The sequence below is a fragment of the Chrysochloris asiatica genome, unplaced genomic scaffold (assembly GCF_000296735.1).
Source record: "Chrysochloris asiatica unplaced genomic scaffold, ChrAsi1.0 scaffold00181, whole genome shotgun sequence".
Lineage (NCBI taxonomy): Eukaryota > Metazoa > Chordata > Mammalia > Afrosoricida > Chrysochloridae > Chrysochloris > Chrysochloris asiatica.
This window is the reverse complement of record NW_006408699.1, coordinates 1,758,658-1,784,240: the sequence shown is the minus strand read 5'-3', so window position 1 is coordinate 1,784,240 and position 25,583 is coordinate 1,758,658.

Sequence of the window (25,583 nt, the reverse complement as noted above, 5' to 3'; positions counted from 1 at the left end):
AAGAACCAGTAGATCCATTTTGGAAGAAGTGAAGCCAGAGTGCTCCTTAGAGGCTGAGATGGCCAAACTTCGTCTATCATATTTTGGACATATTGCCAGGAGGGACCAGTCACTGGAGAAGGATATCATGTTTGGTAAGATGGAGGGTCAGAAAAAAAGAGGAAGACCCCCAATGAGATGGATTGGCCGAGTGGCAGCATTGATGGACTCAAGTGTGGCAGCGGTAGTGAGGTTGGCCCAGGATCGTACATTGTTTCGTTCTGCTGTGCATAAGGTCGCTATGAGTTGGTGCCGACTCGATAGCACCTATCAACAACAACAATAGCATTGTTGTGTTAGGATCTGTATGGTGCATTGTTATGTGCTATTGAGTCGGTTACAACCCATGGCAACCTTATATAAGCACAACAGAATGAAACATTACCCAGTCCTGCACCATCCTCACAATTGTTATGCTTGAGCCCATTGCTGCTGCCACTGTGTGGATCCATCTTGCCATCCTTGTTTTCACTGACCCTCCATTTTTCCAAACATACATCCTTCTCTAGGGACTGGTCCCTCCTGATAATATGTCCAAAGTCTTGCCATCCTCATGTCTAAAGGACAATCTGGCTGTACTTCTCCCAACACAGGTTTGTCTGTTCTTCTGGCAGTCCATGGTACTATCAATATTCTTTGCCAACACCATAATTAAACTGTCTGGATTTTTTTTATGGTTTTCCTTATTCTTTGTCCAACTTTCATATGTACATGAGGAAGTTGAAAGTCCGTGGGTTAAGTCAAGAGCAACTTAGTCTTCAAACTGACATCTTTGCTCTTGAACACTTTAGAGTTGTCTTTTGCAGTACATTGGTCTAATGTAATGTCGTTTGATTTCTTGACTTCTGCTTCCATGAGTGTTAATGGTGGGTCCAAGAAAAATCAAGTCTTTAACAGTTCAACCTTTTCTCCATTTATTATGATGTTATTTATTGGTGCAGTTGTGAGGATTTTTGTTTTCTTTACATTGAGGTGGAGTTCATACTGGAAGCTATAGTCTATGCTCTTCATAGGTAAGTATTTTAAGTCCATTTCCTTTCCAGCAAGCAAGGTTGTGTCATCTGCATATCACAGGTTGTTAGTGAGTCTTTCTCTAATCCTGATGCCATGTTCTTCTTCATATAATCCAGCTTCTCAGATTATTTGCTCAGAAAACAGACTAAATAAATATAGTTAAAGGATACAACTCTGGCACACACCTTTTTAAATTGTAAACCATTCAGCGTTCCCTTGTTCTAGTCAAATGACTGCTTCTTGGTCTATGTACAGGTTCCTCATGAGCACAATTAAGTGTTCTGGAAAACCTATTCCTAGCAATGCTATCCAAAGTTTGTTATGATCCACATAGTTGAATGACTGCACAATTAATAAAGTACAAGTAAACATCTTTCAGGTATTCTCTGCTTCAGCCAAGATCCATCTGATGTCAGCAATGATGCTCCTTATTCCACGTCCTCTTCTAAATCTGGTTTGAATTTTTGGCAGCCTCTTGCTGCAATCATTTTTGAATAATTTTCACCAAAATTTTACTTGCCTGTGATATTAATAATCTTTTAGATGATTTCTGCATTCTGCACTCTGTGTCACTTTTCTTTGGAAGAGACACAAATATGTATCTCTTCCAATAGGATGGCCAAATAGCTGTCTTCCAAAAATCTTGACATAGGTAAGTGAGTGCCTCTAGTAGTGCATCAGATTGTTGAAACATTTCAGTTTACAATCCGTCAATTCCTGAAGCCTTATTTTTTCTCCATTGCTTTCAGTGCTGTTTGGACTTCTTCCTTCAATATGATCGGCTCTTAATCATATGGTGCCTTTTGAAATAATTGACTATTGAACAATTTTTGGTATAGTGACTCTGTGTATTCCTTTCATTTTCTTTTGATGTTTTCCTCATCATTCAATATTTTGCTCATAGGATCCCTCAATATTGCAATCCAAGGTTTGAATTTTTTCTTCAGTTCTTTCAGCTGGAGAGATGCTAAGTATGTTCTTCCCACTGTTACCTTTTGTTGTTGTTGTTGTTAATTGTTGTCAAGTCAATTCCGACCCATAGCAACCCTGTATAGGATTTCCAAGGAGCAGCTGGTGAGCTTGAACCACCGACCCTGCAGTTTAAATGACTTTGCAGTCTGATGCATTAGCCCACAGTGCTAGCCCAGGACTCCCTGTTACCTTTTACTAGTATCTAATTCCTGTTGTCCTTTCAGCCACGAATGTGTAGCTCCAAACTTGGGGTCTTCTGTCCTCAGCACTCTTTTCTTCTTTGCAAAATTCTCTACTCTAGTTCTGGCCTGTATTTCACTTTCCTGTTCTATTTCCAACTCTCATGTTCCCCTTTTCTCATTATCACAAATAGGACTGACTCAGCATCATCTCACATGGAACTAAAATTCTTGAAGTTTATGCAAAAGATATATAAAATAAAACCTGCGCCAACAAGATTTGGTGAGGTCAACTCAAGGTGGAGGAGAATTTTTTTCTATTATATTTTGGTTCTTTCATTCATTTCACGAACATATCTTGATTGTTTGAGACCTGCAACAGTTTGTCAGATGCATAAAAATGAGGGGAAATATTTCAGGAAGCCTACTGAATATTAAAGGAGCTCTGGTAGCATAGTGGTTATAAATTGGGCTGCGAACCTTAAGGTCAACAGTTTGAAACTACCAGCTGTTCTGTGGGAGAAAGATGAGGCTTTCTGCTCCCATAAAGATTTACAGCCTCGGAAACCCTGTACAGGGTCGCTATGGGTCAGAATAGACTCAACAGCACTTAACAACAACAACAAGTGAATAATAAGACATTGGTTGTGAGAGCTCTTTCCTCATCTTATGATTCTTTGCTTTGAAAATTCAGCATTGTTTCCCCTCTTGTAATATGGTATTCCCATTTTTCTTCTACCTATCCTTTTATTCACTTGTTTATTTCCTGACTTATTCACTGAATATTTATTTAGTGTCCACTCTACTGCAAATCACATAGGACTCAGGGAAATAAAGAGAATCCTATTTTTTCCAGATGAGCAGATTGTTTAAGTCTGTCTACAGCCATCTTTGTGGAGTCTTGGTGTAGCATTGTAGGATCAGCACTGGACTGCTAATCACAAAGTTGATGGTTCAAATCCACATGCTGCTCCTGGGAAGCCCCATACAGGGTTGTTATGAGTTGAAACTGATTAGACAGCACTTAACAACAACATAGTCATCTTTGGTAATTATGATAAAATGCAAATTTTTGTGTGTTGATGGTCTTTTATATACCTTTTCTAGCAACTTCAGTATGGAAAAATAAATTAAAATAACCCTTTTTTGGAGGTTGACATGGAAACCAAGGATAAATTAACAAGCAGGTAAAGTTTTAACTATTACTTTTTTGGCAAGGTTTTTTGGGGTAGGAAAAGGCCTTGTTTTTAATGTCTTTTTCTTCATTCTGCCTATCATTTTGCCCATATGCCTTACCTATAATTTGATGTTTAAGAAACCTACTGTGAAGAGCAGAGTGCAGTGTGAGATCCTATCCGGAAAAGTGGTGGCAGAGACAATCGATGGCAGAGAGAAAGAGAGAAGCTGAGAACTTTAGGTCCATGGACTGAGTAAGGCTGTGTGCCTGCAGGCAAGGGTCTGGCTTGCAAAATGTGCCCTTTGGACATTTAAATGAGTATGTATTTTTTGTTTTGTATGTGCATATCAAAAAAACAAAAACAAAAAATAGAATAAAGGTAAATACTGTTAACTGATGGGACATGTAAGGGATTGTAATCATTGCTGTGAAAGGAAGTATGACTTGTTGAATGTAAAACTGATAATCCTCCCTGTAAGCCTTCACTCAATTCACAATAAAAACTTTAAAACAGAAAAGAAACCTACTATGAGTAGGAACTGACTCAAAAGTACTTAACAATAACAATGTGCTAATAGGTAACGAAAAGCTAAAGCTGTTAACAAACATTTCAGTATAATAAAACATTGTTTTCAACATGACTGCCAATATTTACTTCTTGGGATTGTGTGCTACATATCCAGAAAAGCAGATGTTCTAGAAAATTGTTGTTGTTGTTAAGTGCCGTCAAGTCGGTTCCGACCCATAGCGACCCTGTACAGGGTTTCCGAGGGTGTAAATCCTTAGAAAATAGACCTATTTAAAAAGTATTTCTATCTAAAACTATCTCTCATTTCTATTAATAGTGCTACATTCTACCTCTGACAATTTCTATCTCCTGTCTCATGGAATTCCTAGTAAAAGACAACAAAACCCATTTCTTTAGAAAGGCATAGGGAACCTAAAGGCAAGCATGTTGCTTAATCCAGAGATTGGAGACTTTATGAGTTTTGAATCTATAAATGAAAAATGTGAGCCTAGGAAACAAAGAACTCAATTGTTATAAGAGGACACCATGTTTTAATATATTACAAGACAATTTTGCTGCTTGTCAATTTTATTTATTACTTGCATCTGAAAGCTATGTTATATTACTCTGCATTTTAATTTGGAAATCAGTAAGTAATCAGATTAAGTTTTAAATGATGCTTAAAAAAACCTCCTTCCCCTAAAGGAAACACTTTAAAACACATAGTTGATTTTTATCCCCCCTTGTGAGCAAAATAAGGGGCTCTGAAAGAACCCTAATGGCACACTGATTAAGCACTCAGCTGCCAACGTAAGGTCAGCAGTTGGAACTCACCAGCTTTACCGAGGGAGAAAGATGTGGCAGTCTGCTTCCATGAAGATTACAGGAAGTAATCTTTACAGAAGATTACTGTAGAACTGTCCTTACAGGGTAGTTCTGCTCTGTCCCAAAGGGTTGCTATGAGAGAAGCAGATTTTTTTGGTGAGTGAAATATGAAAAGCTACCACAGAGTAAACATTCATGCTTTCATTTTCATTTTCAACTAGAGATAATTGATCTTGAATTTCTTTTTTGGCTACTTAATAAGACCCTCAAATTTCAGTGCAGTTGGATGGTACCAACTTAAAAAGTGGTGAGTGTAAATGACTCAGCTGCACTAAGGAAGTTGGAAAATGTTCCTTCTGCCAAGTAGCAAAGCAGAATATTGAGAAGGAAATGAGCCACAGCCCTGCATAATGTGTGAATGCTACTTCTGATCCAGAAAAAAAAAAAAATGCTTATGGATTGTAAACTGAGGCCAAGTGAAATCTGAGAAATCAACTTGCTCACATAAAGGTGCCAAAACTGTTTGTGTTCATCAGTGTGTTAATGGAGACAGGTTAGATCTGATATTTGCACATCTCCAAAATTTAGATTTAAGACTTTCCAGAGAGGACCTAGTAGAGAGCACTTTGGTTCTTTATCTAGGTGCCACTGGCTTTTAGCCAAATATATCTATGCCTCAAATGAGCAGAGCATTTTAAAGATTTCTTCCAGGTTTTGAGAACAGAAAACAGAGTGCTTTTTAGCATTAAAAGATACCCTTAAGATTCTAATTTCCTGTCCCTAGTGTATTCACCTTCAAAATTTCTTTCCTATCAACAGATTTCTAAACAGCTCTCCAATAGCATGCCATTTGAAATGGAATTGATTCTGTCTTGAGGTGGCTACCATTAGGAGCTAAGTGCTTATTTCCTGTTTAATCATTTCAACTTCATTTCCTAAAAAAATGAACACACTGAATATTTAACCTATTTGGTGGTGAGAGGGAAAAAAAAAAGTCTCTTTGGCCCAGAGCCTAAAAAAACTCCCTAGGAGCTTAAGGGCAGCGCTTTGGGAAGCAGTTAAGTATATAATTAAAAACAAATCTGGAACCCTCAGAATTACACTGGATAACATCTCAAAATTTCTGAGGCTCAGTCTCAAAAGACACTTCCTCCAACCACATCCTTGCTATGTGGTCATCCCTAATGTTACCAGACAAAAGTCTGACTGACTGCTGCTATAACCAATATCAGAGACAATAGGTCTCCGTTGCAGCCCCTCTTGGGATGTCTGGAATGTTGCCCCCGGTGTCTCCGTGTCCCTGCAGCCCACATAGTCTTCCCGGCAAGTAAGAACGACAAACGTTTTTACTTAAGGAAAGGGTCCAAGGTATCCCTTCCGTGGTCGCTAAAAATGTTAGGGGACAAATGTCCGATTACCAGCCGCTGTAGCCAATATCAGAGACCAGGTGGGAATCAACATACATTTTATTGACAGACGTAGAAGGCAGCTAGAATCCTTCTCTGAAAGACTGTCTTGTCTCCCGACCCCATACAATCCGAACTCTTATGTCCCTCTAGGTACCATTCGATCTGCTTTGTTACATTCTTTTCTCAGAGTTTTATGGCTCTCTTTCACTGGGGATAAAGTTTATGCCCCACTGAGTCACGGTGCCTTACATCCTGGGATGTGATTGCCCCAAACAATGTTAATGGCCATTTTGGAAACCTGTCTTAAAGTTACATTCTTTCCTTAAGGAAAGAGATCATGGCCCTCCAGTATTCCTCCCAGCTTGCCTTCTTATCCTAGGTTTAATTTAACAATGCAGCACTAAATCCTTCCCCTATATGTTCCACTTGGAGCATAGGGGAAAAGTGAATCAAGGCAGTAATGACTGGGAACAATGATAAAAGGGTTTGAACAGAGAGAGGGGAAAAAAAAAACCGTATTAAAAACCCCTTTCTCACTAATGTACAACGCCATTTCATCTCAGGTGGTGGTGGTGGTTACGTGCCGTGGAGCCGGTTCCGACTCATAGCGACCCTGTACAGGGTTTCCAAGGCTGTAAATCTTTGCGGGAGCAGAAAGCCTAATCTTTCTTCCGCGGAATGACTGGTAGTTTGGAACTGCTGACCTTGCGGTTCGCAGCCCGATTCGTAACCACTACACTACGAGAGCTCCTTATCATCTCAGGTACAGGGAACTTACTGCTGTTATTAGGTGCCACGGATCTGTTCTGACTCATAGCGACCCTATGTACAACAGAACCGGTCCTGAGCCATCCTCATAATTGTTTTGTTTGAGCCCATTGTTACTCCCCTGTTTCAATCCATTTTGTTGGGGAGTATTCCTCTTTTTTGAGGATTCTCCACTTTACCAAGCATGATATCCTTTTCAGGGACTGGTCCCTCTTGACAACATGTCTAAAGCATGTGAGACAAAATCTTGCCATCTTTGCTTCTAAGGAGCGCTTTGGCTGTACTTCTTCCAAGATAGATTTATTTCTTGTCTAGCAGTACTTCCGATATGCTTTGCCAACACCATAGTTCATACTACTGCTTGTTCTACAGGAGTCCTGGTGTGGCACTGTGGGATAAACTCTGGGCCGCAGGGTCTCTCTGAAGTGAAAGGTTGGCAGTTCAAACTCACCAACTGCTCTTCAGGGAACCCTGTACAGGGTCAGCATGAGTCAGAATCCAGGGAACTTGAAAACAACAACAACACAATTTTCCTTATTCATTGTCTAAATTTCACATTCATAGGAGGCAATTGAAAATACCCTGGTTTGGGTCAGGCACTCCTTAATCCTCAAATTGACATTTTAGCTCTTTAACACTTGAAAGAGGTCTTTTGCAACTGATTTGCCTAATGCAATAGGTTGTTTGTTTGCTGCTTCCTTGAGTGCTGATTGTGGATTCAAGCAAAATGAAGTCTTTGACAACTTGAATCTTTTCTCCATTATCATGATGTTATTTATAGGCCCAATGGTGAGGAGGGCCAGTTTTGAAGAATTAGCCACTGAAAACCTTATTATGAATAACAAAAGAACCAAAGCAATTTACCCCAACTCTGGGAGAAAGGTTTTTTTTTTTGACATGGAATCAGAATATAAGTCACAGTAATTTTCATTCATTTGTTCTGGAGAAACCAATGGGAGGGTCACACAAATGAAGCCGAAAATTCGATTCTACAGCTCACTATATTACCAGTGATAGCCTTGCTGTTACTAAGTACCATTGAGTTCGTTTGGACTCATAGAGACCCACTGTACAGTTTCCAAGGAGTGGTTGGTGAGTTTGAACCACAGACCTTGTAGTTCAAACAGACCTGTGTTCCAGTGCTTTATCCCACAGTGCCACACCAGGATTAGCAGCTCCAATTTCATCAAGAGTTTCTGCATTCCAGTTCTGTGTGGAGCAGACTTCAAAATGCTTATGAGGATTTATGACTATAGCACCCAACTCAACCCCTTTCTCAGTTACAGACCAAGCAAAGAAAAGTAAATCATAACATTTACCAGTCTCATTCCAGACAGTGGGATTATATTAAATAAAGTTTTAAATAACATGGAATCACTTGGCAACTATGTCCCAAAACAGAAATATATTGAATGTAATATCAAGTAAAATTACTAAACGTTTTACATAGTTATTATTGCCGACTGTGCTAGTTTTCTGGAGAATCCCTAAGGATACAGCATTCAGTTGCTAACCAAAAGCTAGGAGGTTCAAGCCCACCAGTCATTCCATGGGAGAAAGATTATGTGGTCTGCTTCTGTAAAGATTTCTAACCTCAAAAACCCTGTGGGCAGTTCTGCTCTGTCCTGTACGGTCAAGCTGAATCAGAATCAACTTGCTGGTAGTGGGTTTGGGATTTTGGTTTGTTATGCTAATTTTCTAGGACTGCCATAACAAAATGCCATAAACTGGGTGGTTTTAAAAACAGAAATTTATTGTCTCACAGTTCCAGAGGTTATAATCAATGTGTTAACTGGATCATACTCCCTGGAAATCTCTATGGGAAGATTCTTTCTTGACTCTCATCTTTCAGTAGCCCTAGATGTTCCTTGGCTTATAGATGGATCTTTACATTGATATCTTTAATCTGTTTTTTCAGGTCTCTTCACCTTTTTTAGAAGGGCACCATTCAGATTGGATTAGGGTAAATACTGGACTGCTAGCCTCTAACTTGGCAGTTTAAAATCACCAGCTGCTCTGTGGGAGAAGGATGAGGTTGTCTGATCCAGTATGGACTACAGCCTCAGAAACCCTACAGGGTCACTAGGAGTCAGAATTGACTTGATGACATTGGGTACGATACACACTAGTATGATCTCATTTATCCGAACTGACAACATCATCAAAAGCCCTATTTCCAAACAAGGTCATGTTCACAGATACTAGAGATTAAGGCTTCAATATATATATTTATCTGGAACATACCCAGATCAGTCATGAGGTACACTGCTGTCTGTGATAGGAAAATATCCAATGTACTTACAGTGAAGACCAGTTAATACCACTATTATTCAAATTTACGCACCAACCACTAAAGCCAGTGAGGATGAAATAGAATTCTACCAACTTCTTCAACCTGAAATTGATAAACATGTAATCAAGATGTATTGATCATTATTGGCAATTGGAATGCAAATGTTGGGAGCAAAAAGGAAGGATCAGTAGTTGGAAAATGTGGCTTTGATGATAGAAATGATGCTGGAGAACGTATGATAGAATTCTGCAAAACCAATGATTTTTCATTTCAAACACCTCCTTTAGAAAGCATAAGAGATGACTATGCACATGGACCTCACCAGATGGAATACATAGAAATCATATTGACTACATCTGTGGAAAGAGATGATGGAAAATCTCCATATCATCAATCAAAAAAAAAAAAAAAAGGCCTGGGGAAGAATTTACTCATATGCAAATGCAAACTGAAGCAGAAGAAAATGAAAACAAGTCCACAAGAGCCAAAATATGACCTTGAATATATGCCAGCTGAAGTTAGAGATCATGTGAAGAACAGATTTGATATTTTAAACACTGAAGACCAAGGACCAGGAGAGTTGTGGGATGACATCAAGAACATCACACAGGAAGAAAGCAAAAAGTATTTAAGACCACAATAAGGAAGGAAAAGGTCAAAATGGATGTCAGCAGAGACACTGAAACTTGCTTTCCAGTGTAGAGATACTAAAACAAATGGAAGAAATGAGGAGGTTCAAGAGCTGAACAGAAAATTTCAAAGGTCAGCTAGACAGATAAAGCCAAATATTACAACAAAATGTGCAAATATCTGGCGTCAGAAAACCAAAAATGAAGAACATGTTCAGCATTTCTCAAGCAGAGGGAACTGAAGAAAATATTCAAGCCTCAACTTTTGTTATTGAAGGATTCTCTGGACAAATTATTGAATGATGCAGAAAGCATCAACAGAAGATAGAAGGAATACACAGAGTCACTGTACCAAAATGAAATGGTTGATGTTCAATTGTCTCAGGAGGTAGCGTATGATCAAGAACCAATGATACGGAAGGAGGAAGTCCAGGGTGCATTGAAGGAAATGGCAAAGAGCAAGACATTAGGAATTGATGGAATAAAAATTGAAATTGTTCAAGAATGTGAGGTGGCACAGGAGGCACTCACTCATCTATACCAAGAAATTTGGAAAACAACTCTTTAGCTGACTGACTGGAAGAGATCCATATTTGTGCCCATTCGAAAGAGAGGTGACCCAATGTAATGCAGAAATCATTGGACAATCTCTTTGATATCCCATGTGAGTAAAGTTTTACTAAAGGTAATACAGAAATGGCTGCAAGCATACATTGACAGAGAACTTCCAGAGGTTCAACAAGATTCAGAAGAGGACGTGGAACGAGGGATATCATTGCTGATGTCTGATGGATCTTGGCTGAAAGCACAGACTATCTGAAAGATGTTTACCTGTGCTTTATTGACAATGAAAAAGCTATGGACATGCTATGGACAATATTGTAAAGTATGAGTATTCTGGAACACTTAATTGTGCTCATGAGGAATCTGTACATGGACCAAAAGACAGTTGTTAAAACAGAACATGGGAACACTGAATGGTTTCAAATTAAGAAAGGTGTGTGACAAGGTTGTATTCTTTCACCATATTTATTCAACCTGTGTGCTGAGCAAATAATATGAGAGGCTGGGTTCTATGAAGAAAAACGTGGTGTCAGAATTGGAGGAAGACTCATTAACAACCTGCAATATGCAAATGATACAACTTTGCTTGCTGAAAGTGAAGAGGATTAAAAAAAATATTTATTGATGAAGATCAAAGAACATAGCCTTTGGTATGGATTGTGTCTCAATGTAAAGAAAACAAAAATTCTCACCATTGGATCAATAAACAACATTCTTATCAATGGAGAAAAGATTGAATTTGTCAAGGACTTCATTCTTCTTGGATCAACTATCAACACTCATGGAAGCAGCAGTCAAGAAATCAAATGACGTAGGCAAATCTGTTGCACAAGATCTTTTTAAAGTGTTGAAGAACAAAGATGTCAGCTTGAGGACTAAGGTGAACCTGACCCAAGCCACAGTATTTTCAATAAGCTCATATGCAATGCAAAAGCTGGACAGTGAATAAGGAAGACCATAGAAGAATTGATGCTTTTGAATTATGGTGTTGGAGAAGAATAGTGAAAGTGCCATTGGCTGCCAAAAGAACCAACACATCTGTGTTGGAAGACGTGCAGCCAGAGTACTCCTTAGAGGCCAAGATGGCCAAACTTCATCTCTCATAGTTTGGACATATTGTCAGGTGGGACCAGTCGCTGGAGAAGGATATCATGTTTGGTAAGGTGGAGTGTCAGAGAAAAAGAGGAAGATCCCCAATGAGATGGATTGGCAAAGTGGCAGCATCAATGGTGTCAAGCTTGGCAACAATTGAGAGGTTGGCCCAGGATTGGGCAGTGTTTCGTTCTGTTGTGCATAGAGTCGCTATGAGTCGGTACCGACTCAATGGCACCTAAAAGCAAAAACAACATATTTTTTTTGAGGATACAATTATCATCAGACCCAAAAACTGGATCCCTGGATGGTGCATACTGTGCTTGACTACCAGCCTAAAGACTGGTGGTACTCCCATCAATGCATGGAAGAAAGGCCTGCCAATCTCCTCTGTAAAGGTATTAGTTAAGAAAACCATTTAGAGCAGTTCCATTCTGTAGCACACGGGATCATCATGAGTTGGAATAGACTCAGTGGCAATGAGTTTATATTCACAAACACTAACACTTATTCTATTATTCTATGCCAGGACTATTCAACTCTTTTTAGCTAAAACAACAACTCATTTGATGTTGTTTTTGTTAGCTGCTTATAAGTTGTTTCTGACTCAAAATGACTCAGTGTACAACAGAATGAAACACTGCTCGGTTCTGTACCATCTTTAACTTTCATTGCTATGTCAGAGCCCACTATTGTAGCAACTATGTCAATTCATCTTGAAGATCTTCCTCTTTATCTCTCTCTACTTTACCGAGCATGATTTCCTTCTCTATAGACTGGTCCTTCCTGTTGATGGGTCCAAAGTAAGTGAGATCAAGTTTTGCATCCTTGCTCCTAAGGATCATTCTGGTTGTATTTCTTCTATGACATATTTGTTCTCTGGCAGTCATGATATATTTAATGCTCTTCACTAATATCATATTTTAAATGCATCAATTCTTCTTTGGTCTTTCTTATTAATTGTCCAGCTTTTGCATGCATATGAGGTGAATGAAAATACCATGGTATGGGAGGCACACCTTATTCTTCAAAGTGACTTTTTAAAAAATATCAGTTTAAAGAGGTATTTTTCAGCAGATTTACCCAATGTTGCTTTATTTCTTGACTACTGCTTCCATGGGTGTTTGGTTGTGGATCCAAGTAAAATTAAATCCTTGACAACTTCAATCTTTTCTCTGTTTATCATGATGTTGCTTAGTGGCCCAGTTGTGAGAAATTTGTTGCTTTTTTATGTTGAGGTATATTTTTGTTTTCTTTCTGCTGAGGTGTAATTCATACTGATTGCTTTAGTCTTTGATTTTCATCATTAAGTGCATTAAATTTTCTTTCAACAAGTAAGGCTGTGTCATTTGCAGGCTGTTAATAAGTCTTACTGTAATCCTGGTTCTTCATATAGCTTCTTGGATTATTTTCCATTTTATAATGAAAAAAATATATTCACAAAGAATAAATTGTTGGTCTTTAAAAATTGTTTCATGCTATCTTCTAATCATTTCTATCATTAAAACAATACTTTCCAACAAATGATTCTTCTTTGTTTACAACTTTCGCATTCCAATCATCAAGAATTATCTAACAATGAATCTTGATTGCATGCTTGATCACTTTCAGATTGCAGACATTGGTAAACATTTTCAATTTCTTAATCTTTTACATTAGTGGTTTGTGCATACATTTGAAAAATATTTGTATTTACTGGTCTTCTTTGTAGATGTACAGATAATATCCTATGAGTGATAATATTGTATTTGAAATTGTCTTTTGATGGTGAATGAGATGTTATTCATCTTTAATTTTCATTCCTGGCATTGTAGACCATATGACTGTCTTATTCAAACTGGTCAATCCCAGACCATTTTAGTTCACTAATGCCAAGGATATCAACCTTTATGCTTTTTATTTCATTTGTTACAATTTCCAATTTTCCTAGATTTATACTTTGTACATTCCACATTCAAATTATTAATGGATATTTGCAGCCAACCTGAACAGTTTCTTTTGGCACTATATCAGACAGTACTGCATTGCTAATGATAAGGTTTTCACTGGCCTTTTTTTTTCTCCCCCAAAAGTAGATTTCCAGGTCCTTCTTCCTACTCTGCCCTAGTCAGGAAGCTCCACTGAAACCTGTCTACCTGGGATGGCACTGTATTTAAAATATTGCTGGTAGGGTTTCCATTATTACAGCAGCACTCATCCACCACAGTATGACAAACTGATAAATTAATGGGGGCTCTGAAATAAGTATTGCTATTACCCCTGGTGCAGTGTTGTAGCATAAGCAAAGAGTGGCAAACTGCAAGGTCAGTGATTCAAATCCACTAGTGTCTTTTGGAAACCCTATGAAGGGTAGCTATGAGTTGGAATTGACTTCATGGAACTTAAACCAATTCAGAAAGTGAAACACTTAATAAGAGAAAGCATAACTTGCTAAAACTTACACAGGTCATTATTAGCAGAAGCAGAGTATAAATTCAAGTTGTGTCTAGTTAGAAATATGAACATACTCACTTGCTTCCTTGGACCCATATGAAAGACTAGTCACATATTTCTATGAAATATCAATTTATTTAGGCCTATCACTCTGTGATTGATCCAAAATCTTGTGGACCCTAAGTTGGCACCTGATGCATTCACTCTCACTCTGACTTTAAGGTCATTGGCAATTATGAACAGCTTGTTTTCTAAATCTTTACCTCCCCACCACACCAAAAAACACAAAACCACAAAAAACCCCAAAACAGTCACTTTCAAGTCAATTCCAGTTCATGGTTGACCCGACATATGTTAGAGTAGAACTGTGGCCTACAGGGTTTTCAATAGATGATATTTTGGAAGTAGTTCACTAGACCTTTCTTCCAACACATTTCTCTCTGAGTGGACTTGAATCTCTAACCTTTCAGTTAATAGCTGAGCACATTAATCATTTGCACTATCCAGTGTCTCCAAATCATCATCCAAGATACTACAAAAGATGTTAATTTGTACGGGCCATTCTAGACAGAACCCTTTAGTGCACCATGAGAAATCACCCTGTATTCTAACATCTAGCCATGAATCAGATGCTTTGAGTAGAAATGCTAAACTATTCATGTGACTTTATAATCATGCTATTTTTCTAGCCAAAAATGTTTCTCAATTCTAACGTCCATAAAGTTGGTATGTTACAATCAATTGTGAGATGTTTCATAATTAATTAGTTTCTGCAAAAAATAGAGGAGATTAAAGATTAACACCATATTAAGTCCACTTTCATTCTCTTTTATTTAAGGCAACTTTCTGAAATGTGATAAATAGGGTCAGGGCTATAGCTGACATGGGAATAACAGTGGATAGGTCCATGGAGGAGTGACAAACAGAAAAATCAACTCTCAAGTATGTCTGGAATAAAACAACTGCTACTCTGATTCAAAATTCTTTACATTTTGGTTCCAAGGATCTAATGAGAAATCTTGTCAAATTTATTTTGAGTATTTACTCTCTCCATTCCCACACCATGATCTTGTATTAAGTTCTTAAATCTTAATGGAGTACTATAATGGATTTTACTCATTTTTATTGTGAAGATTTTCATGCATAAATTTGAAAGACTAGTATAAAGAACATCCATATACTCACATAGATTTACTTTTCCTGTATTTACACTTAGATATTTTGTTTCTGAACTATTTGAAGATACGTTGCAAGCATTATGACATTCTTTGCTAGGTCCACCTTTTGCCTGCCTACTCTATTCCCTGCTTTTTCCTTGCACTACTCTACATTTCAGGGAGTTGGCACCTACAAACTACATTCCGAGATTCCCTTGTTTTATTCAGGTTTTAGCCAATGGAAAGGACTGGCTAGAAACTGGATGGCAAAAAAACAAAACAAAAAACCCTCCTTGGCTGTGTTTTAAAACCATTTGCCATGAAGTCAATTCCAATTCATGTTGAACCCATGTGTGTCATAGTAGATCTGTGTTCCATAGACTTTTCAGTGAATGATTTGGAAAAGTCAGTCAGCAGGCCTTTCTTTGAAGTGGCTCTACATTGACTCAAACCTCCATCTTTTGAGTCAACAGTTCAACTTTTGGTTAACAGCTCATCACTACCTGTTCCTGTTGTCATCCGATGTTAGATGCTGTCTAGTCAATTCCCACTAATGGTTATATGATATGGTACAGAATAGGGTTGCTCCATGGACTAAAACAGACTTCTAGGATTTTTTTTTCTGCTGTGCCAGTGGGTGCACTGAATTACCAACTTTTAGTTTAGTAGTGGAGTCCTGGTGTGGCTCTGAAGGATAAGAACTAGACTGCTAACTGCAAGGTTGGTTATTGAAACCCACCAGTCAGTCCTCAGAAAACCTAAACAGGGTCACTATGAGTCAAAATGGACTCAGTGGCACTTAACAACAACAGGTTAGTGGTTGAATGCAGTTCATTTGTGCCACCTGGGGACCTTGACTTGTTCCTAACCCTAAATTATTCATAATCTCAAAGTTAAGTATAAACCCTTGATTAAATTCAAGTTAAACGTTTTTGGCAAGAATGCTTCCATTAATTTCATATTGTATCACACCAGGAAGCACATGTCAGGTTGTTGCATTGTGAGTGATGGGACACAGATACGGTGGTGACTATTAGATCTTCTCAGTTTTGAAGGTTTTTTTTTCCAACTTTACATCATGTTTTTGGCATTCATGTAACTGCATACGATAGCAGATAGAATGTTAATATTATAATCCTTTATATTTTAAGCTTGTGTTTTATATACATACTTATCTTTATAATTTCTTTAGGGAGTGGCCATATTCTGTGAATAGCTGTAAAATGAATATCTATAAATTTTATAGTAATGTGATTTCTGACTCATATCCTAGTTTTCTTTCACTAATTTTTTCCTTTATTCTAAACTGCTTTACTCTTAGTTTTTACACTTAGTAACAAAATGATAAAGTAGAAATGGATTGAAACTAAAGTCAACTTGCTCTCTGCCTATTAAAATCAACTGACTCAACACGTCTGAAAATCTCATCACTTCTACCAAACTTACTCTTCTCCCTGAGTTGTTTAATTCAGTGATTAGCATCATTCAATAGCTCCAACCACCAACTAGGGATCTGTGTTTGACCTCTGACTGTCACTCATATCCCTCAATCGATTAACCCCAAGGTTTGTCCATTGTGCTTCTCTGACTATATTTTCCTCAATAGATCAAAACTTAATAACATTACTTAAGGCTAGTTTTCCACCAATTTTCATGTAGACTATAATATTCATCTGTCAGTTTGTTGTACTGTGGTGGCTTGTATGTGCTGTGGTGCTGGTAGCTATGACATTAGTACTGTAAATACCAGCAGTGTCACCTATGGTGGACAGACCACTTCTGAATGGTTAGCCACTGAAAGACTTATGAATGGCAACAAAACATTGTCTAACACAGTGACAGAAAATGAGCACTAAAAATATGACCGTTGGAAGGCACTCACAATATGATTGGGGAAGAGATGATCTTAATAACATGGAAAGATCAAAGCTATTTGAACTTTCATTTGCTGATGTGGCATGACTCGAAATGAGAAGAAACAGATGCAAATATCCATTAATAACTGGAGCATGGATGTGGTGGTGGTAAGACGTGGAGTCGGTTCTGACTCATAGTGATCCCGTATAGGGTTTCCAATGCTATAAATCTTTATGGGAGCATAAAGCCTCATCTTTCTCCTGAGGAACAGCTGGTAGTTTCAGAGTGCTGACCTTGAGGTTAGCAGCCCAATTTGTAACCACTATGCTACCATGTTTGGTAGGGTGGAGGGTCAGAGAAAAAGTGGAAGACCCCCAACGAGATGGATTGGCCAGGTGGCAGCATCGATGGACTCAGGCATGGCAACAATAGTGAGGCTGGCCCAGAATCAGGCAGTGTTTCATTCTGCTGTTCATAAGGTCGCTATGAGTCGGTACCGACTCGATGATACTTAACAACAACAACAACATGCTACCAGAGCTCCTTGGAGCATGGATGTATGAAGTATGAATCTAGGAATATTGGAAGTCTTCACAAATGAAATGGAGCACATAAGGATTGATATCATAGGCATTGCTGTTTTACTATGCCTTTGCATCATAGGCATTAGTGAGCTGAAATTAACTGGAATTGGCCATTTTGAACTGGAAAATCATATGGTTTGCTATGGCAGGAATGACAAATGGAAGAGAAATGGTGTTGAATTAATCATTAAAAGGAGCATTTCAAGATTTATCTTGAAGTACAATCATGTCTGTGATAGAATAATATCCATATGCTTACAAGGAAGACCAGTTAATACCACTATTATCAAATTTACATATCAACCACTAAAGCCAGTGATGATGAAATTGAAGAATTTTTCCAACTTCTTCAGTCATAAATTTAGCAAACATGCAATCAAGATGCACTATGTGGTGTAGTGAATTATTTAATTACTGTTTCTTCTAGCCTCAGTCTGCAACTCCCACCAAGCAATGTTGTTTACTTGCTTGGTCTGTGTTAAAGAGTACAGCAGGAGAAGATACTGATAGGATGACATGAGTCGTCTGTGGATATTAGCAGAGTTCATTGCAATCATTCAAACTTGAAACTCAAGCATGGGTATAAAACAAACCATCTCAGAAACAGGAGCGGGTGATTTCACTACCATCAAAAAAGAAGAGCTGGGTGTGGAGAATGCCCTGTGGATCCCAAGATCCCTCACATTGACAGAAAGCGGTGACACCAAAGGAGTAGTAGAGGAACTGCAGCAGAACCAAGAACAAGAAGCTTCCCAGCAGGTGAAGCAAATAAAGCTGAGTGACTTTGGGCAGGAAGTTTGCTTGTAAGAGTGGGATGCCTTCAGGCAGGCACTTAAGTGGAGTAGCTAGGTTTGCTGATCCATGGAACTAGAGCTGAGTGCCTTCAGGCTCAGGTTGATAATGGAATGGTGTGTCTTGTGGACATTTATCAGTAATTGACTGGAATAAATGTGCTCTGAGCATTTCCTAATCCCATATTGTAATCTGCTAACTTCCCTAACAAACCCCATATGGTGTCTGAGTTCTGGGTGGTCACTGCAATGAATTTAAACCTGGTTGAATAGAGAGATCTGTGGGAGGAATGGTTGGTACTTCATTTTTTGCACACTGATAATTACTGGTGATTGGAATGTGAAAGTTGTAAACAAATAGGAAGGATTAGTAGTTGGAAAATATAATTTAGGTGATAAAAACAATCTGGAGATGCATGATAGAATTTTGCAAGACCAATGAGCTATTCACTGCAAACACCTTTTTCAACAACATAAATGGTGACTCTACAGGGAGACCTCACTGGATAGAATACACAGGAATCCAATTGACTGCATCTGTGGGAAGATACCATGGATAAGCCCAATACCATCAGCCAAAATAAGGCCAGGGGCTGACTGTGAACTCTCAATTGCTCATATGAATAAAGTACAGGGTACAGGGGCAACCAGTCCCTGGAGAAGGCCATGAAGGCTTGGAAAAGCAGTTAAAAAATAGGAAGACCCCCAATGAAATGAATTGACACAGTGGCAGCAACACGTATGTAAACATAACAGCAATGCAGCAGATGGCACAGGAATGGGTAGTGTTTTGTTCAGTTATACATAGGGCCACCAAGAGTTGGAACCAAATTGTTGACACCTAGCAACTAACAACAACTTCAATACTGACCTCCCTGCTTCCAGTCTCTTGTCTTTAATTCTCTCTTCTACATTATCTTCAGGAATATTTTTGTGATATATAGATTTTCCTAACTTAATCACCTGCTTAAAACCTCTCAATAGCTTTCCAACAGGATATAAAACTTCCAATTTGAAAGTCCTTCTTGGCTTTCCAGTCTTGTATCTTGATGTTCTGCTTCCTGCACCTTGTATTCTAGCCCCCATATATTACAGTCCCCAATACTGAAAATGTGCTCATATCTACCCATTTTTACCTCTGCTGTTCCTCCTTCCTGGAATAGCCATCCTGCCATATTCTTCTGGTTAATTCTACTCCAATATCAACTCTCACTAAAGAGATATCTTGTTAATCCTCTGATCTCTCTGTATCCTTGAATCCCCCACTATTCCTAGCATAGTGCTGACTCAAGTAGGTGATCACTACAATCACTCCTACCCCACTGAAGGAATACCTCTACTCAGATTAGTGATGGTCAGAAATAGAAATATATTAAAGATATAGGTATCTATTCAAAGATAAAAGACTCATTCTTTGAGTCTGAGATATTCAGACCAGCGCCCAGGCCATTACTGCAGCCTGTAGAGAAATCCAAGGCTCTAGTGAAAACACAGAAGTCACTAAGCCAGAGTGTGTCACAGCCAGGAGTCAAAGGTCAACCTCAAAATCAGGATACACACCCATACCACAGCTACAGCCTGGGAAAAGGAGCCACAAGAATTCTACTGTGCCCCTTTTTTTGAGTGTGTCTCATATTTGAGGCTGGGCAGGCAATAATGACTCTAGAAGTTTATGATTTTTACCAGTCCTGTGAAATCATATAACATGGTAGATGATAGTTATATCAGAAGGAAGAATGAGGATTGATCCTAAATTGCAGTCTATTAAGTAACCTTTTTCTTCTTGAATCTCCCTAAGGTTTTTTGTTTCATTTTAGAACATAGACAAATAGTAAATAGAGACCTAGGAAAGACTACGAATAAGTCAATGATGAATTTTCACAGGGCCAATTCAGAAGAATGCAAATATTACTGCAGGACTCTGAATCAGAGAAGAAAAAATGCTAAAAGAGAAATGATTATATAAAGAATGTTAAAAATAGAAGGGTAAGAATGTATGGGAAAATGCAACACAAAAATGAGAAACTACCATTTTCTGACTTTCTTATTTGCTGAGTATCTCGTAATCATGTCACTTTTCCTAAAAACCACCAATTCCTTTCTAATACTTTTGGGATAAAATCCAAAATCCTTAGCACAATCTGCAAAGCCCTCTGTGACCTGGTCTTTGCCTATATTTCCAGCTGTGTCTTACACCTCTCTTGTGCTTATTCCCTGGGATTCAACCATAATTTAGAATACATCAAACTTCTTGCCTTTGAGTTTTTCTAGATATTTTTCTTCCTCTTCATAGCTGAGTAAGATATGGCATTAGTAGAGGGAAATAGAGTCTATGTTCTGAAGACTTGAGTACATTTGAGCTAAGTCTTGAGAACAGAGATAGAGGACATACCAGGATGAGCAAACACTATTAGCAAACCATTAAGTAGTGAAATGTTGTTGTTGTTAAGTGTTGTTGTTAAGTTCTGACTCATAGCAAACATATATAGGGTTTCTGGTGTGTTTGAACCACTGACCTTGCAGTTCAGATCAACTTTGCTGTCCAGTGTTTATTCTACAGCACTACATCAGGACTCCTAAGTAGTGAAGTAGCATAATGTATTTAGGTAATAACAAATAAAAATCCTTTGATCACTAATGTACAACAGATTGACAAAGCCAGAGCAGACTACAAATAAAATAAAGATTAAGGTTGTGACAGAGACTACAGCTCATCCCACATCCATTCCCCCTTCTTCCTCATTAACTGTCATGTAATTAGTCATATTTAACAAACATTTTTGCTTCTCCATTTATTGGTAAATGGTAGAATTGCACTTCCCTGGTCTTTTCTAGTTAGGTGTGTCCATATGACTTGTTTTGGCCAATAAAATGTGAACTTTAAGCACCAGAATGAGGTTTACCATGCTCTTTTGTTTTTTGCTTTGCCACAATGACTGGCAATGCTTCTGAGAGTGATTTTGAGCTTTAGAGTGAAGACAGCACAGAGTAAGATCCTAAACAACTCAGGATATTCATATACATTAGAGGAAAACAGACCTTTGCTGTGTTAACCCGCTGAGATTTTAGCTGTTTGTTAATATAGCATAACTGCATTTGTTTTGATAAATGGGACCTTTATTTTATTCAGGGTTGCTATGTACTGAAGATAAAAGACAATATTTCCCAGGCCTTCTTGCAGTTAGATACCGAACTAAGTGCTAGCCATAAGACCTAAGTGGAAGTGTTCTGTATAATGTCTGAAATTGCTGCTTAAAGAGAAATGACTTAATTGCTTTTCTCTCCTTCCTTCTGTCATCTAGAATTCAGATAATGATGACTGGTGCTAAAATAACTATTTTATATCATGAGACAATGCACTAAGATGCACTGAAAGAGGAAGGACAGGAAGGTAGCCACCATACTGGAGTCCTGGTGTGATGCTGTAGGCTATGCACCAACTCATGACACTACACAGCAAGAAGCTACCATACTAGCCCTGCACCACCTCATTTTGGACTTCTTTAAAATACATTTGTTGTTGTTAAGTGCCGTCGAGTCAGTTCCGACTCATAGCGACCCTGTATAGGGTTTCCAAGGAGCACCTGACGAGCTTCAACTACCAACTTTGTGGTTCATACTGGCCTTGCAGTCTAATGCATTAACCCGCAGTGCCACACCAGGATTTCTTAAAATACATACATACATGTATATATAAAATAGTATGAGAGAAGGTATGAGAAAAGAGAATTTTAAGAAGGAGGGTCTTGCTATAGGTAGATCATCTGGGAAAAGATGGCAATGGGGCTATATGATTTAGCAGAAAGAGATTGCCTTCAGAAAGTCATTTTGGTTGAGTGGTGGGGACAAAACCCAGAAGCTAGACTGAGGTAATTTTGGGAGTAAATGGGAAGTGAAGAAGAGGAGGTAACAGATAAAAACCACACTTTAATAAAGCTTGGAGTCCTGGTGTGGTACTGTAGGATAAGTACTGGACTGTGAACCACAAGTTTGGTGGTTCAAACCTACCAATTGCTCCTTGGAAACCTAATACAGGGTCTCTATGAGTCGGAGTTAACTCAACAGCACGTAATAACAACAAGAATAAAACTCATTTTTTCAGAAAGGAAGAGAAATTAAGTAGTTAATTAAAAATAATTTTCCCAAAATTAATCAGTGATAGTTTGTTGTTGTTGTTAAGTGATGTCGAGTCGGTTCTGACCCATAGCGACCCTGTATAGGGTTTCTGAGGAGCTGCTAGTGAGCTTGAATTGCCGACCTTGTAGTTCAAATGGCTTTGTAGTCTGGTGCATTAACTCACAGTACCATACCAGGTCTCAGTGATAGTATATGTTGACAATACAGACGAGAATAAAGAAGGAAACCAATTAGTTCCATGTTGAAGGAAACACAAAATCAAGTGACTATGCACTCTGGATGAATGGAGCAGCGGCCTTCAGAGAAAACCGAAAGGGACCTCTAGTCAGGTCTCCTTGGATTTGGTCATTCTGTGTCTTTCACGTTTGTTCTCCATGCCCTTCAGAAACACCATTACTTTATTGAGCTCTTCTTCTGTGTTCTATCCTGCTGTCAAGAAGTTCATCATCACATCATTCTGAGAGTATACCAGTCCTTTGTATTTTCTTTACAAATATCACCCTGTATGAACTTAATGGTCCACCAAAAAAAGAAAAACCAAACCACTGCCATTGAGTAGATCCCAACTCATAGCGACCCTTTATAGGGTTTCCAAGACTGCAAATCTTTATAGAAGTAGATAACCTCATTTGTCTCCAGTGGGTCAGCTTTTGGGTTTGAACCACTGATCTTGAAGTTAGAAACCCAGTATCTAACCCATAGCAACATATGATCCACTGTTACCTACAAAACCTTCTGGGCAAACCACATAATGTTGTTTGTTGATAGGTGTTGTTGATAGTGAGCCTATGTGCAATACTACCTGATGGATTGACACAATGATCACAACAATGGGATCAAACTTAACAACCATGAGGATGGTGCAGGACCAGAAAATGTTTCATTCTGTTGTACATAGGGTTGCTATGTGTCAGAACCGACTTAATGATACAACAACAACAACAAACCCTTCTATAAAGCATTTTGAGTTCTTGAATTTACACCATGTCAAAACAGAAGTTATGGCACAATCGAGGGACTCAACTTGTATTCCTTTTCAATGTTCTTTGAATTTTGAGGACAAAAAGAAGTCTGATGGGCAAGATCAGGGCTGGAGGGTGGATGAGGTAAGGTTTCCAAAAGAAATTCTAGTAGGCCAGTCCTTGCTGCTCTTGTAAATTGAGGAGTACATTGCCGTGATGGAACAAAAGTCCTTGGCACGAATTTCCTAGTTTGTTTCTCACCCATGCAGCTTTCAGTTTCCTTACAACTTCTTCCTAATAATCTCCCATGATCATCTTGCATCCTTCCAGAAAATCAATTGAGATTACACTTTTGGAATCTCCAAAACAGGAGCCATAACCTTCTGAACTAATCTGTCTGCCTTGAATTTAACTGGCCCAACAGATTCCCTTGGATACCACTAGTCTGACTGGATTTTTTTCATGGAGGCATTCTAATGAGACTAAGACATTAAAACAAAAAAGCAAAAATATTTCCAGATATACTAAAACACCTTTAACATAATAATACTATACTACTACTAGTTGGAGTCCTGGTGTGGCTGTGGGTTAATGCGCCAGACTGCAAAGCCATTTGAACTGCAAGATCAGAGGTTCAAGCTCATCAGCTGCTCCTTGAAAACCCTATACAGGGTCGCTATGGGTCAGAATTAATTCAGCGGCACTTGACAACTACTAGTTATGAGTTATGGTGTTGAAGGAGAATATTGAAAGTTCCATGGGCTGCCTAAAAACCCAACAGATCTGTGTTGGAAGAAGTGCAGCCAGAATGCTCCTTGGAGGCCAGGATGGCCAAACTTTGTCTCTCATACTTTGGACATATTGTCAGGAGGGACCAGCCGTTGGATAAGGATATCATGTTTGGTAACGTGGAGGGTCAGAGAAAAAGAGGAAGACCCTCAGCGAGATGGATTGGCAAAGTGGCAGCATCAATGGTGTCAAGCTTGGCAACAATTGTGAGGTTGGCCCAGGACTGGGCAGTGTTTTGTTCTGTTGTACATAGGATCGCTATGATTTGGAACCAACTCAATGGCACCTAACAACAACAACAACAACAACAAAAACAACAACTACTAATAACAACATATTAATGCAAGTCACAAAGTAGTGCCCATTTGTTATTATGAACCATTATGTGTATCTTCTAGCTTTAATATAATAGGCATTATGAGAACACATTCACAATTACGGTTTATATAAGTGAGACAATTATCAGACGGGGACTGCCTTTATAGTGCATACACACACATACATAAGGGGATTTCACAAAGTTTTGTGAAAAAAACTACCATGTCATTTTTTTTAAATGTCGTTTTTTTTCATGAACCTTTTTTTTTAACTTTTTATTGTTAATTGAGGGAAGGTTTACAGAGAAGATCATCAGCTTTACATTTACACTTTGTTTCATCACAATGATTACATTCCCCTCCGTGCAACAACAGTTATCCTGCTTCTTCTCTGTGGTTCTTGTTTTCATTCCACCCTTCTTCCTATCCCTTCTCAACTTTGTCCTTAGGAAAATGTTGCCCTTTTGATTTTGAATGATTAGCCATTCCATGGTGAACTTACCTTGGTGAACAACATGTACTGGTGCCCCACCTATCAACCTATCTACTGCTTGGCTGAAAATTGGGCCACAAGGGTAAACCCGTTCCAGTCCTGACGAGTGGTTGTGGGCCATAGTTTCAGGTTCCTTAAGTCTCTTACTTACCAGTAAATCTCATTTCTTATTTATTTATTAAATAATTTTGAGTTTTGTTCCACATTTTCTCCCACTCTATCTGGGACTCTCTATTGTGATTCCAATCAGGGCAGCTCATAGTGGTACCTGGGCACCATCTAGTTCTTCTGGTTTCAGTGTTGTGGAAAATGGTTTTCACATGTTCCATTAGTCTATTGGACTAATTGATTCCAAGTCTCTTCAATTCTTGGAATCACATGGAGAGACCAATTGCTACCCTTTAGACGGCCACTCATGAGTTTTCAAGATCCCAGACTCTACTCACCAAAGCAAGATGTAGAACATTGTCTTTATGGACTATGTTATGTCAATTGACCATGGTGTCCCCTGAAACTATAGTCCTGAGCCTCTAGGCCCATAAACTCATTGTCTTAGGATGTTTGATAATCTCTAGGAAGTTGTTTTTTTTTTTT